Source organism: Mytilus trossulus, chromosome 7, assembly GCF_036588685.1.
Source record: "Mytilus trossulus isolate FHL-02 chromosome 7, PNRI_Mtr1.1.1.hap1, whole genome shotgun sequence".
Classification (NCBI taxonomy): Eukaryota; Metazoa; Mollusca; class Bivalvia; order Mytilida; family Mytilidae; genus Mytilus; species Mytilus trossulus.
The window spans coordinates 78,202,194-78,218,514 of NC_086379.1; the positions used below are offsets into that span (position 1 = coordinate 78,202,194).

At 33.0% G+C, this 16,321-nt stretch overlaps 1 protein-coding gene across 1 annotated transcript in view; it reads left to right on the plus strand.

Moving 5' to 3' along the window:
• Positions 1-4,973: 4,973 nt before the first annotated feature.
• Positions 4,974-16,321, plus strand: part of LOC134725897 (uncharacterized) — a 54,771-nt gene continuing 43,423 nt past the window's right edge. The window contains exon 1 of the mRNA XM_063590167.1: positions 4,974-4,997. The gene's annotated coding sequence lies outside the window, so the exon portion shown is untranslated. The remainder of the gene's footprint in view (positions 4,998-16,321) is intronic.

The following is a 16,321-nucleotide window of genomic DNA, read 5'->3' on the forward strand; positions in this document are numbered from 1 at the left end:
ACACGTATATATTACATAAACAAACGACAACTACTGTACATCAGATTCCTGACTTAGGACAGGTGCAAACATTTGCAGCGGGATTAAACGTTTTAATGGATCCAAACCTTCTCCCTTTTTCTGAAACAATAGCATAACATCACAACATAGAAAAACATACGATAAAATATCAATTGGCAGACTTAACTCAATCAAAAAACGTATGATTACACAATGAACGAATAAATTTGATCTGCGATATCTGAATACAAATTCACAGTTAATTAAATATTAGAGACAAACATTCATGACCAAAAGGCTAACAAACAAATTCAAACACACTGAGAAATATTTAACCAATCAATGTTCACTTTAGAAAAAAACCCGTTTTTTTATAATCTTGAAGTTTATACAAATGTTGTAAGAATAAGTGAAAAATTGAAGATATTGCAAATAATCAAAGCTGGTGTACAGACAAGATCCATATAAATAAAAAAAAAATGACAAAAAAGCATTATAAACAGTATCAACAGGTCGAATTAACAAGAAAATACGATTTGAGAGTACTCGCAGTTACTGACAGCTAGTTAAAAGCCGAAACCAATTAATAGTAAAAAATCATGCATCAGAGACTAAAATCGACTAAAACACATAACAGGGATTTAGTATTTTAACGTTATTAATAGTCAAAGAAGACATGACTTGTGCAATGCCAAAAATAAATGTATCGACAGGTAGTAGTATAGTGAAGAGCGACTTCTATAAAAATAAAAGTTAACGTGGCTGTGTCCCCTATACATCTCGCCCCAAAAGATATTGAAATTTAGTTATGTTTTAATTTGCTAATGACAAAATCAATATTAGTGCCAATGTGAACTATATTCAGAGATCTAATTACAATATTGGTACGATAACCCTTACTTATAAGTTTGTTTAAAGGTTCGATGAGTTTACAAGGATCACATAGTGATTTCCTCGCTTTAAGTACAATATTACCATAAAATTTAGGATGTGAAATACCATTTTTAATAAGCTTTCTACAGGTATAGCCAAATTTACTAATCAAATCTTTGTATCTATGAAAGAATTTAGTAAAAGTTTTAAGTAATTTATGGTATCGAAATCCCTGACACAACAATTTACCAGTGATGCATTGATTACGTTCGTTAAAATCTATGACATCAGAACATACACGGTCAAACCGAACGAGTTGCGATATATAAACACCGTATGATGGAGCCAAAGGCACATCGCCGTCTAAAAAAGGAAAATTAACAATAGGAAATGAAAAATCGTCTCTTTTGTCGTAAATTTTAGTGTGAAGTTTCCCGTTTGAAATTGAAATGTCTAAATCTAGAAAAGGACAACTGCTGCTGTTTATGTTAGATTTAGTTAAAGTAAGTTCGTTTGGGTAAATTTCTGAAGTATATTTAGAGAACTCATTATTCAACGAAAAAATATCATCCAGATAACGGTAGGTATTTTTGAATGTATCAACCAAATGTAACAATGATGGGTCTTTACTGAGTTTGGTCATAAACTGAGATTCATAGCAATATAGAAATAAATCTGCTATTAAAGGGGCACAGTTGGTGCCCATAGGTATACCTACGTACATAAATGTTATCAAGCAGAAAGTTTAAAGCTTCAATCATATCCTCACATTTCCAGTAAGTGTATCTAGCATACTTACCTTTTTCGTTACAGAAAAAGGCCTTAAACGAGTTACAGCAAATAAAATTACAATGTGATTTTTCGAAAGACCATTTTATCAAATACAAAAACTTTTTCTTTATAAGATTGTGTGGAAGTGTAGTGTACAGAGTAGAAAAATCATAACTGTCAACAGAATTGTAAGGACCATTGAAAGCATGTATTTTATCTAAAACCTCTAAAGAATTTTTAACACTCCAAAAATAATTAATACCATTATTTTCATAAGCTTTATTACAAAAGTTAATAACCAGTTCTTTGATAGTATTAAGGGAGGTGGTTAGAAGCACTGATAGATTAGTAGTAGAACACTTACTCGAAGCGGAGATGAAACGGAATTTAAATGTTTTTTTGTGTAATTTCGGTAACCAGTACATGGTAGGGACTTTCAAATGTTCGGAAGATGCTTTAAGCTTGGAAGTGGCAGTGGTATGCTTGTTAACGATTTGACTCTCTGTGGTGCGCACTGACCTGAATGTAGAGGAATTGATAATTTCGTTTTGAAGAACTTTCGTGTAGTATATGCGTCACAGCACCACTACATTATTTGCTGCCTTGTCTGCCGGTACGAACACAAACCGCTCTGCGAGTACCTTGAGTTTGTTTTTTTTATTCTAGAAATGGGTATATCATGGTTCCTATTATTAATTGCAGAATTGTTTTCTAAATGAGATATTCGAATATCAACAGTATTCATAATTTTATTCAAATAACTGTCTAAAGATTTTTTATCGGATTTTTCACGTTTGCACCAATTTTTACAATAGGCAGACAGAGCGTCTTTAATGACCTGACGACACTGTTTCCAATCTATTGTAGATGGAGGACGGTATTTCGGTCCTTTCTTTAGAAAAGTTATGACTTCACGTTCATCGACTATGTTGGGGTGAGGATGCTTGTATTTATGAGTCAGCTGTTATTCCTGTAAGTCGCACCAATATTCTCTCTGACTCCGGACAAATTATTCTAAACACATAGATGCATTGGAGCTCAAATAAACATTCTTACAATTGGAACACAAACTTTCGATTGCCTGTGCCGAGTCACGGCTTAATCAGACATATTGTCAACATACATGGTTATTGTGCATTGGAGTATACATCAAGTTCAAGTTAGTGTTCCAGTTCTTTACCTAAACTCAAAAGGATGAATCTTATTTATTTGCATATAGTATCGTATTTACTTTTATGCCAATTGGTTTTGTTTGCTTAGAAAGTTGAGCACTCTTTCTTAAGATAAAACAAATCAACAATTGCATTAACAAATACATTTACTTATGTTTGCATTAGGGAGATGTTATTATGCAAAGTTCACAACCTGAAAGTTTCTTAACCTACCAGAGACTAAGATTCCTATAGCAAACGGCCACCAGGCCATGCTAGCTACAGGACAAACAGCTAACCCAATAGTTCAGTATTCCAGAGGGCAAAAGTATCAATCAATACCTACAACTCAAACGGAAGAACAGCAAGTTCAAGCTGATGGTGGTACTCATCCAGAACCGAACGGTGGACAGGTGTTTGATACCAATCCACCAGCCTACACAGAATAAAGGAGAGCTAACCATCCATTTCCTTGCGATTGTGTTTTTATAAAAAAAAAACCAAAGACAATAATATTTTTTTATAACTTACTTTTATAAAATAAGAGAAACATGATTATATATACTAGTGTATAAAATGTAGAATTAATATTAACCAAGTGAAATATCATTTATTAACACATAAGGTAAAGAAATCAGTTAGCTTAAAATTAAAGATTAAAAACTTATTAAAGTGGTTATCTTCAAAAGCAAATACTGTTACTTAAGAAATTAAAGCGTGCATTTATAATTGTTGCTTTTTATAATATCATATGAATATTGAAGAAAATCATGTTTTATTTTTAAAATATTAAAAATAAAAATAGTTGTTTGCAAAAATAACCATGTCGCATAAAAAAACATAAAATAACTGCAAAATATTATCGTGTTATTAGCTCTTTGACACCGGGATAGGAAAATGTAAACCATTTCAAAAAAAATAGGAACAACAACGGCATAAATAATTGAAAAAAGAACAGATGTACATCAAAATGGACAACAATAACAACCGCTGGCAAACAGGTACAATTATATTTTTCAGGGGAAAATAAATATAGGAAAGTGGCCTTTTATTAATGATTATTGAATATTGAGCTCCGATATTGATAATGAGAATAATATCAATGCAGTCAATGAAATTAAAAAAATAAAATCACCACCCTTTAAAGAATAAGACAGAAAAGAGTTAAAATATAGAATGAATAATTGGAAGTCACCACCAAAACTTACTTCAAAAACCATCGTTCATTTCGATCGAATTTGTACTTCAATGAATCTGACATTAGACAGAAGAAAGACGCTTTTACTTGAAGATCATAAATCCTTCCTAGTTATTGTAACTTTACAAATAAATGTTACTTGAATAAACGGAAAGAGTTGTCTAAGCTTATATAACATATAAATAGTACGAAGGTAAAGTAACCAGGATAACCATAATTGGGAAGTCCTGGTTATTTGGTAAATACATTCGTGCATTGTAAGTACGGGAATCCAAATGGTAGTAAGGGTTACCGATTTCTGTTTTCGATTTACATTTACAGTATTAGAAATGAGAACAGATTAAAAGGATTAAAAATGGCTTCCTGAGAGGCTTTCCTAAAATAAAAAATCCTATTTAAACTTAAGCCTTCCAAATATGAAATAATTTTTTTCAGTTTAAAGTTGCCAAGAAAAGTTTGTAAAACTGCAAACTTCAGCACTAGATATCATTTTATATTTACGCATTTCGTAAAGATTCTTTGATATTCAAATTCCATATTTCTTTTAGCGCTTTTCGTCATTCATGTATAAAATTCGCGTGCAATCATAACAACGCTTTTACAACACTAAATCATTATTTAAGAATCATTTATTTCTTTTAATTTCATTGTCTTTTCTACAGCAATGAAAATTAGTTGTAATCAAATCTTTTAATGTATTATTTTAGAATTTTCAATGATAGCAAGTCCATTGTCGTGGCTGTGGTATTTTATACGGAAATTAAATAAATATCCTTCTAAAGTACCTCTTGATTGATATCTGCAAATCAAATTACGAATTCTAATGAAACAGACATATAATAATAGTTAAGTACTAAAATATAAGTACCCAGATAGAAAAAAGACAAAGTAGATTTTTTTTTGAATGACTGAGGAAGTATTTCATCTATCGAAACATATCAGTTGCTTTTGACAGTAATTGCTTTCCATTTATTAAAACGCATCGTACAGCAAAGACGGAAAAGGTTGGTAAAAAATAATCCTTTATATGTTTAAAAGACTGCACATAATATGTTTGGTCTCGTGAAACATAATTTCTAAACTTAATTGTCATACCTACTATATGACTATATCATTCATCATTTGATTAAAAATGTGTTAAAATTAAGAAAATATTGTACAGTTTTTTCAGGAATCAGGATTAAATGTCACCATCGATTTTCCATAAAAAATATTTGAACATCTAATATCTATATATTTAAACAAAGGATGATGGTTAAAAAGTATAATTTTTCGCTATTACAGTGTGACAGCCTTCAAACTACTCAAAATATTTTGAAAAATGTGAAATAAATATGTTTTTGTTAATTTAAATATATAAATAGTAAATCAATCAAAGTGTAAATTTTAGTTTTCAGCATTTTGTTCAAATTTGTCAAACTAGCAACAAAACCCGTTTGAAAGCTGGCTTACATTTTAGATTAAAAAAAAGCATTTGTGTATGAAAATAAATGTATTATCAGGAGTATGAACCAGTATTAAAAAGACTTATAACTTAATCGGCATTTCTTGTTCTGTTTAACTTAACATGAATTACCACAAGTGTTTGATTTCATCGTATCGTATCGTAATTGAGATATTACACAAATTGCAATTGGTTATATTACATATTTATGAATTATTAAACCATTGCCGCAATGTCAGGTTTTTCATTTATCGTGGTTTTGTTTCTACAGTCAATACTGCCTTAATCTCATGATTTCTGTTCATTTATAAATTTTATCAAAAAAATGACCTCTCGGCTACCAATAGGTTGTAATTAAGATGTGAGATATAGTTATATATCAATGAAAATATGTAACACCGATGTAATGGTCACACATGGCTTGGCAATAGTGTGGTATACGTTTGAAGATGAGACGTTTAGATGAATGAGTTGCAGAGTCAAATTAAAAGTAGAGATGTCTCGCGAGGAAGACCAGAAAAACCTTTGGAGAACCTTTGTTGCTGCCCTACATGCCGATGGCATAACGGGCAGTAATAAATATCTCGGTATAGATTCGAAAACCCTTCTCTTTTTGTTGTCCGTTTTCTGAAGTGTTTCCGTTTTTTTTTATATGTTATGGTGGATGCTTTTGTATTTATAGCTGATTTATCCGTTAATTCATGGATTGAAATTGACTGTTTCACATATTTTCCCCCCAGTAAATCGAGATGTATCTAGAGTTTTTCTTGCTAGAAATTTCGGTAACATATATATTGCATATATCGAATATGTCTTCTTTTGTTTACTACGATTAGTAATTTTTTTGTATTGGTATCAACTACATGAATACTTTTAATTTGTGGTTATTTCTAGATAATCTTTTTAGTTTAGTAATTTGAACTCACCGATCGATTTTGGTCGTTAATAGGACACATTTTGCCTTCAAGGTTCATGGTATCGTTTAACAAACCAACGCTTGTTCTTCGTATCTACATTTTAAAAGTTAAACAATATTTATATGTATAATGCAAACACAATTTAATAATAAAGATAAAACAAAGCTGAATTAAATAATAAAGTCAGAAGAAAACTCGATTAGTTTAAATCAGTTTTGAGTGGCCTTTAAACACTTCACTTTCTACTTTATTGGACACTTCACTGTCATTTAACTGACCTTTTATCCTGATTGTATTCCGGTCTCACTTAAGAATACTCTCAAATATAACCCATTCAGAATGATGTTTTAGACCGACACGACAATAAAAGAGGGACGAAAGATACCTAAGGGACAGTCAAACTCGTAAATCTAAAACCAACTGACAACGCCATGGCTAAAAATGAAAAAGACAAACAGAAAAACAATAGGACACATGACACAACATAGAAAACTAAAGAATAAACAATACGAACCCCACCAAAAAATAGGGGTGATCTCAGGTGCTCCGGAAGGGTAAGCAGATCCTGCTCCACATGCGGCACCCGTCGTGTTGCTTATGTGATTACAAATCCGGTAAATAGTCTAATTCGGTAGGTCAAATTCATGAAAGGGAAGGGGATTGTAGTTACGACGTAAGGAACATATCCGATATCATTTGTGAAACGGTTATTCCATAACGGTCAACCAACTCGTGATGGCGTCCGTAAAATTTACGAAGGGATGATTTCAACTTCACCATTTGGAACTCTTGGTTTAATAGCTTCCTTGTGAGCAGTAACCCTCTATCAAGAAAATCATGATAGGAAATGCAAGCACGGGAATATCGTATCAATTGGGAGATATATACCCCGTATGCAGGTGCTGCTGGAATGTTGCTACTTAGAAATGGAAAGTTCACAATTGGAAAGCTGAAATCATCTCTTTTGTCGTAAAGTTTTGTCTTCAACCGACCCTCATTGTCAATTTCTAGATGTAAGTCAAGATATGAAGCCGACTTAACTGTATCTGTAGTATCCTTTATCTCCAATTCGATGGGATAGATGCGATCCACATAGTCACCAAATTTTGAATTGTTTAGTGAAAGAACGTCATCTATATAGCGGAAAGTAGAGTTAAAGGATATTGCTAACTTCTTATCTTTCTTCCTAAGAAGTTCCTGCATGAAGTCAGCCTCATAATAATAAAGAAACAAGTCAGCAAGTAGAGGGGCACAGTTTGTTTCCATTGGGATGCCGACAGTCTGTTGAAAAACACGTCCTCCGAACGTAACAAATATGTTGTTAATCAAGAAATCAAGCATCTTGATAATATCGGTTTCAGAGAATTTTTTGTTTGAATCAGAATGATTCTTTACAAAGTATGATTTATCCCTCCCTAAGACAAGATACTTGTATCTACGTTGGCCATTCTTTTTTATGAAGCAAAGTAATACCAACTCTTTTAATTTGTCTTTTAGTTTGGAATGTGGAATACTTGTGTAAAGAGTAGAAAAGTCAAATGTTTTAATACTGTTACAAGATGAAAGAGAGTTAGATTGTATGTACTCTAAAAGATCTTTGGAATTTTTAAGTATCCACATCTGATTCACGCCACCTCTAGAATAGGCAGTTTCACAATAACTTTGAAGCCCGTCTTTGATTGCTGATAAAATGGATGTTAATAATATAGAAAGGGGTATCGTGGAGCACTTGGAAGACCCAGCAATATACCGTTGTTTGTAAGGACACTTATGTAGTTTAGGTATCCAATACAGTGATGGAAGATCCAGTTCTTCATCTTTGGTTGAAATACCAAAGGAACAAAGAACAGACCTATGATTATCCAGGATTTCCTCTTTGGTAAGTGTCGTGAGGGTATATGTTGGGTTTCCAAGTGAATTGTCTATACCTAATTCGTTTATCAAACAATTAATGTAATGACTTTTACAGATAAAAACGATGTTATTTGCGGCTTTGTCTGCGGGGACAACAACATATTCATCATGGAGGTCAGATAGGTGTTTAGCAACATTTGGATCTTTGAAGATTGACGTAGCATGGGCATTGATGGACCCATTCAGTTTCTTAATTCTGATTTGTATTAACGACCTCACTGCCTTAATCCATTCGGATAGGGTGTCTACGTCTTCCTTCTCGCGCTTAGCCCATTGCCTGGCATAATCCTCGACTGAATCCATCAAAATTTTAAAGTTGTGTTTCCAATTGATGGATTTAGGCTCACGATATTTCGGACCTTTCGATAACACGTTTCGTAGAGAAGTGTTATTAACAATGTTAAGGTCACCGGTAATAACGTGGCCAGCAGGATTATATGTGAATTGGGAACTAGCACAAGTGCAATCAGGAGGTTTAGACTTGAAGTCGTCAATATCGAGATCCTGCAAAACGCGTTTGTAATTGAAAATTTTAGTTGCAATAGGTTTGGTATAGGTATAAGAAATTATTGGTACAGACTGGTCTTTGAAATAAGGAGGTATTTTCGATTGAACTAATTTATGATGAAGGATATTGCCTAGGTTGACGCCATCGAGACCTTTGTTGGCAAAGGAAAGATTTAGAAAAGATCTTTTCTCTTTTTCATCTTTTCCAATGCGAACTGGCTTGAAAAGTCTGTGACTAGCAATATCCGAAATTATAGCTTGTAGTTTGTATTGGTTTGAATGAGGGTTTGTAACAGTGGATTCCAAACATAAATTGAACAGAGAATGAAGTTTTGAAAGGGGTAATGAATAAAGTTTCGTGCGAATGTGATGAATACCTAACGGTTTTTGTATGCATGGCAGCAAGTCATTAATAGAGACATCATGCAGAGAGGGTGATGTATAATGACGATGGCCATGACAACGTCTACGTCGAGGAGTCGAGTTGAAAATATTCATCACATTCACCGAGTTACACGAAGGACTAGATAGAATACCTATACCATCAATTTTGTCATTGCAGCCATACCGTGTTGCAGTTCCCAATTGTCTAATCCAGTAGTCTTCTTTTTGTCTACGGAGAGTCGTTGAAAGATTAGGATTGTTCGAGCTATGGTATATTTTTTCAATAATTCGAACTGTCATAGAAATGATGGAATGATCGGGCTGATTAAAATGCTGGTATAGAATGTCATAAGCATTGAGGTTAATGTCTGATCTATGACCGCACATACGTTTGTTTAGCCTTCCTTTCGTTCCTTTCGACAATAACATGCAAGGATATTCAAAAACCACATGCCCACTTAAACATTAACATCAAAAAGCCCGTATGGTTTTTCCTTTGTTTTGAATTATAATATTTATTTTGAATTTTCACTAATTTGCACATCTCAAATATACTATCATTTAATGCATTGTGTGATCCAGTTACATCTCTGAATGCTTACGTGTTTTTTTTTTATAATATTGTATGAGTACCTGTTTCACAGTAATATTAAAATCAGGACACTATTGAATATGTTGGTCTATGCTTGAGACATACCAGTGTGGACTTCATGGAAACATGCTCTATAAATATATTTACATGGACACTTCTCTATCGACAATAATATTGATAATAAGTCATGATAAGAAAGCTAACTACCATTTCTGTCGTATGTGATGAATATTAGGGATTCCAACGAGCATTCGAGTATTCAAGTTTAGCCCAGTAGTAAAGAGTATCGAATATCAAAATCATACTCGACAAATCGGTTTCATTTTAAAATATTGCTGTACTCTCATACAAAGTTGATCTTCTTGGAAATCTCTTTCGGAAAACTAGAAAGGCTAAACTAGTAAATAAAATGTGTCGAATGCCTTGGAAAATACGTCGGCTATACCCAAACTAACACTTTAAACTAAACGTGTCTTATCCATTACGATAATCGGTATCGTCAGAGCAAGTTTGCAAGTGTGTAGCAAATAATGTTGTAAAATCGGCTTTTCCACCATAATAATTGACATGAAAATGTTTCAAAATAAAATAAATCGTTAAATCCTTGACCCTCAGTGAATTTCCATTTGTTTTATATTCTTTTGAGGTTTGGTACTTTTGTTATTTTGCTATAACATGTATCATTTAACTTCTACTCCTTACGACTTTGTAAACGTTAAATTTATTTTCTGTAATGTTTTCACTATTTTCACATTTTCCTTCGATTGTGAAAAGAATGTTGAAATATCTGTTTTCGGCAAACAAGTAGTCGAAATTATGATGACGTAAAAATTGTCTTAGTTTTTTTCTAAATTTCCTTTTGTGACCTTTCTGCAAATCTGTGAAAAGGTTGGATTGTTTTTTTTTAGAGAAACAGTTCCACCACTATAATTCGAGATTGAATTAGTTATCAAAGGTACCAGGATTATAATTTTATACTAGTACGCCAGACGCGCGTTTTCGTCTACATAAGACTCATCGGTGACGCTTAGTTCAAAATAGTTATAAAGACAAACAAGTACATAGTTGAAAAGCATTGAGGAACCAAAATTCTAAAAAGGAAAACGACTAAGGTTATTTATGTCTGGGATAAGAAAATCTTTAGTTTTTCGAAAAATTCAAAGTTTTGTAAACAGGAAGTTTATAAAAAAAAATCCTCTCCCAAGGTTGCATTTCTGTAAATATTGACAATGCAATTTCCCATAGGAACTGATTTTACGGCTAAAACTGTACCAATTTCACTATGAAGTTTTGAAAAAAATCTTATCCTAGAATTGAAAGTTCATATTCACCACAAGTTTTTTCAAAGGTCAAAATATAGGGCTGTGTGGCATATTTTCAACGTTTATATGACCTGAACTTTTCAGAGTTTAAACTTACACTAATTTGCTTAACTACCCCTACCTCGAATGAAGGGTTACCACAGATTTCAATGTAAACAATATGCACGTGTTTATTTACTGGTAACATTCCCAAGTTCTGTCTCTGCGATATGGAACACAGAGAGCATAACTGGGAACCAGTATCTAAACAAAATTAATTTTCTATGAATATTCAATTTCTCCCCAAAAGAGGCGTGTTTTGAGAAACAGATGTATTTACAAAGTGCAACCTCAACAGTTAAATATAAATTATCAAAAAAGCTTAGCTAGCTTTTGCTTTAAATATATAAAAACATATTACAGTCACGGGTAAACAAATATCTTAGCAGTGACAAAAGCTATTGTTATCCCGATTACAAAATACTGTTCCTTTTCTTATGGTTTATCCTTGTCATAATTTTTAATAGTGGTAATTACTTATGCAGATTGCTTTCCGTCAGATTAACAAGAAACCAAAGATTGTAAAACACGTCTTTTGTGAATTCGTGTTGAAGATATATTCCCAAGCAAGTTCTTGAGTATCGTTGTATAAAATCAAATAGTATTCGATTAATACGTGTTCACCTAGTTGACCTCCGTATTGAATATACAACAAACATTTTCTGATGACAATGAGGTTTAGTTTGTTAATTTCATTGACATATATTAAAGTTGTATTTTATTTCCCCTTTGTAAATATCGATTTTGTATATCATTTCTTAAAATATTATTCATTTTTCATACGATGTTTTCTCCTTGATACTTGTATATTTGGTATGTTAAATCCTTTCATAACTTTTTTTGTTGTTGGTTAGTTTCCTCGTAATACGTTTTGTTTGTTTGTTCTTTCTCCCTCATGTCTATATTTCAAGTTCATTTGATGAAAAATTTTAGACACTTTTTAAACACCTAAGTGTCTATTTCACTTGATTCAATAAGTGTATGTGAAAGATTTTGACTGATTTACTCATTAAAAACGCTCTAATTCTAGCTTAAATATGAAAAATCTTTCAAATATGCCCAAAAATGTCACTTTTTAGATGTTTTTTTTGTCAAAAATAAAAGTGGCTGCATTCGTGTTCATCCATAACCTTTACATATGTTATGTATTATCATACAATACAACTTACATAACACGAATGCGGCCACTTTCATTTAAGACAGAAACCGTCTAAAATTTAACTAAAATGCTAAAATTGTGAAGATTTCAGTAATTTAGCATGACAAAAACAGCCCATATTTATGTAGCAGAAGCATTTTACTTTCCAATGAATAACTAAAAGTTTACATTTTAACAATTTTGTAAAACTGCTATATTGTGGGGCCAAAAAGGAGGCTTACTGAACCTACTTCTTTAATCCTGGTATCTATGATGAGTTTATTTACAAGCACTGGGTCGATGCTACTTCTGGTGGAGTTTCCCGGTGGTATCACCAGCCCAGTAGCCAGCACTTCTGTGCTGACATGAATTATCATTGATATGGTAATATTTATAAATTAACTAAAATTGAGAATGGAAATGGGGAATGTATCAAAGAGACAACAACCCGACCATAGAAAAAACAACAGCAGAAGCAAACTCCCCGGCAGTTCCAGTTCCGATCCGCATACGGGCCCGAATACTACTCTACACTAATGGAGTAAAGGAAAAAAGTTCCGGAACGGAAACGATCACTGTGCGGAGTTTGCAGCAGAAGGTCACCAACTGGTCTTCAATGTAACGAGAAAATCCCGCACCCGGAGGCGTCCTTCAGCTGGCCCCTAAACAAATATATACTAGTTCAGTGATAATGAACGCCATACTAATATCCAAATTGTACACAAGAAACTGTTTACCAAACTTTTGATTTTTGGAAATTCTATGGCTTTTCTTCCTCAGGAAAAGCCTTAGATGTATTTTGCAATTTTTTTAGGAATTTTGGACCTCATTGCTCTTCAACTTTATACTTTCTTTTGGCCATTTTTTTAATTCGAGCGTCACTGATGGGTCTTTTGTAGACGAAACGCGCGTCGGCGTAAATGCAAAATTTAATCCTTGTATCTATGATGAGTTTATTTACAAGCACAACGTCAATGATACTGCTGGTGGAGTTTTAACTCCCCGAGAGTATTACCAGCCCAGTAGTCAAGCATTTTTGTGATGACATAAATTAACATAGATATGATTATATTTATAAATTATCTGTTTACAAAACTTTTTGATTTTTTTGAAATTCTATGGCTTTTCTGCCTCCGGAATAGACTTAACGTACATGTAGCTGTATTTGGTAATTTTTTTAGACATTTTGGTCGTCATTTCTTTTCAACTTTGTAATTTCTTTTAGGCTTTTTAACTGTTTTTAACTTGAACGTCACTGATGAGTCTTTTGAATACGAAACGCGCGTCGGCGTAATTACAAAATTTAATCCTGATATCTATGATGAGCATATCTGTATCCTTACGCCAAAGCTCTGATTTCTTTCACGGATTTGGCTATACTTCTTGGACCTTTTGGATTATAGCTCTTCATCTTTTATATAAGTTTTGGATTTCAAATATTTTGGCCACGAGCATCACTGAAAGGACATGTATTGTCGAAATGCGCATCTGGTGCAAGAAAATTGGTACCGTTAATTGTATTACTACCACTGGGTCGATGCCTCTGCTGGTGGACTATTAGACTCCGAGGGTATCACCAGCCCAGTAGTCAGTACTTCGGTACTGGCATGAAAATACGGAATTTTTTGTGTTATTAAAATTTGCTGTTACAAAATATTAGAAATTACTATAAATTAAGGAATGTATCTCCATCGTGCAAAGCTCTGATTCCTTTCACGGATTAGGCTATTTTTTTTGGACCTTTTGGATTATTGCTCCTCATCTTTTATATAAGTTGTGGATTTCAAATATTTTGGCCACAAGCATCACTGAAGAGACATGTATTGTCGAAATGCGCATTTGGTGCAAGAAAATTGGTACCGTTAATTTTACTTCAATTCTGTGTTGAATGGGAATATTTTTGGATCAATTAACCTTCGCCGCTAATCATGCTAACGTACCTGATAAAACATACTAAAGAAACACTTATTGTGCGCACGTTAAACATATAATTCGTTTGTTTAATAACATAGCTGAACTGGGTTCTGGTTCTAATAGATTAGCAGATCTCGAGGGGTTTATCCATCAGTTTTTCGATATTTGCATCTTTTGTTTGTATATTTACAACAAAGTCAAGTAATAGTGTATTCGCGCTAAAGAACAGCAACACCTCCAGAAAGTTTATTTATAACCATCGATCTTCAACCTTCTGTGTCCTTTGATTAGTTATTATACCCTCTTAGCTATCAACATTGGAAATCTTATCGGGCTCGAGTCCAAACAATCGCCCGTTTGTTTTCATTGTCTTATGAATGCAGTGTATCATTTGCCTTATCATCTTCAAATTTTTCTCTTTTCATTTACTTTTCTTTGCATATATTCCTTAAAGGTGATCGAAATCTGGTAAATATATTAATGGCTTGGGGTAAAGAACAAATTGTTTTAAAATATTTTAATATTTTATGTATAGTTTATAATAGAAAATCACCACATCAATGAAAGTTTTTCAGAAAAGGATTGCCGACAAATGGGCTGATGATAGTCACTGATAACAGACTTGCATGTATAAGTACGCCAAACGCGCTCTTCGTCATCACTGTACTCAGCAGTGGAGCTCGAAACCTATAATTGGAAAGTAATATTTCTATGTGGCTTTCACGAGTTGTGTCAAGTGGAATAATCTTAAAGTCTAATATACTTTAGTACTTATTATAAGCTAAATTTTTCACACACAAAAAATCATGAATCATAAGAAAAAATGCAGTAAAGAAGCACAAAATGTCGATGACAGAAAATTGTGGTCTTCAATATGCAAAAATCCGATGATTTGTAATAAGATTAGGAACACATATGCTTCAGGTTTCTGAATACAACTGTACAAAAATATAGACAAAAATCTGTCGCCATATGGCCTTTAACAATGAGCACAATGTATGTAGTAAACTATAGTAGGCATGACTTAATGTGAAACACAAAAAAGAGTGAAAAAAATCAACGACATAATTCATGCTAAAAAACAAAACATAAAACAAACAAACACAACAAACACTGAAAATTCCAATCAAATGATCATTCATGATAATGGCCATGTTGAAGGGTTATAGAACATTAATTTTTAGGCCGCCTTTGTCGATCAGACGTCAAATTCGAGAACTATTGCGTTTTGTATTTTATTTCAATGTTTACTGACACAGCTTCAGTCAAAGCTCTTCAACTTCGTACTTTATTTGACCTTTTTAACTTTTTTGGTTTCGAGCGTCACTGATGAGTCCTTTGAAGACGAAACGCGCATCTGGCGTATATACAAAAGTTAGTCCTGGTATCTATGATGAGTTTATTTACAACCACTGGATCGATGCAACTGATGGTGGAGATTTATTTCCCCGAGTGATCACAAGCCCAGTAGTCAGCACTTTGTGTGCTGACACGAATTGTCATTGATATCGTTATATCTATAAATTATCTGTTTACAAAATTTTGAATTATTTGAAATACTAAGGCTTTTCTACCTCAAACATAGATTACCTTAGCTGTAATTGGCAAAACTTTTAGGAATTTCGGTCCTCAATGCTCTTCAACTTCGTACTTTATTTGGCCTTTTTAACTTTTTTGGATTCGAGCGTCACAGAGATGAGTCGTTTGAAGACGAAACGCGCGTCTGGTGTATAAACAAGTGAGTCTGTAAATATTGAAAATGATACCGTTGCCGCCGGTAGTGAAATTCATAGTGATATGATCACGGCATAGGATCCGTCGGAAATTTCAGTTACAAATATCAAATGTTTATCATGGAATGTGAATGGTGGGTTTGAGGCGAAAATTAAAGATGTAAAATTTAAAAATTTTGTATGCACTTATGATATTGTGTTTTTAGAAGAATGTTGGATAAATAATACATGTGATGTGGAAATTGATGAGTTTATTTGTAAAGCAATCCCATTGTCAAAAAAGAAATATAAACAAGGTTGTGGTCTCTTTGTAATGATTAAAAAATCTATTGCTTCATATGCGAAAATAATTGAAATATCGTATGAAACATTTGTATGGGTTAAAATATCTAAAGAACTAACTGGTACTGAAAATGACTATATA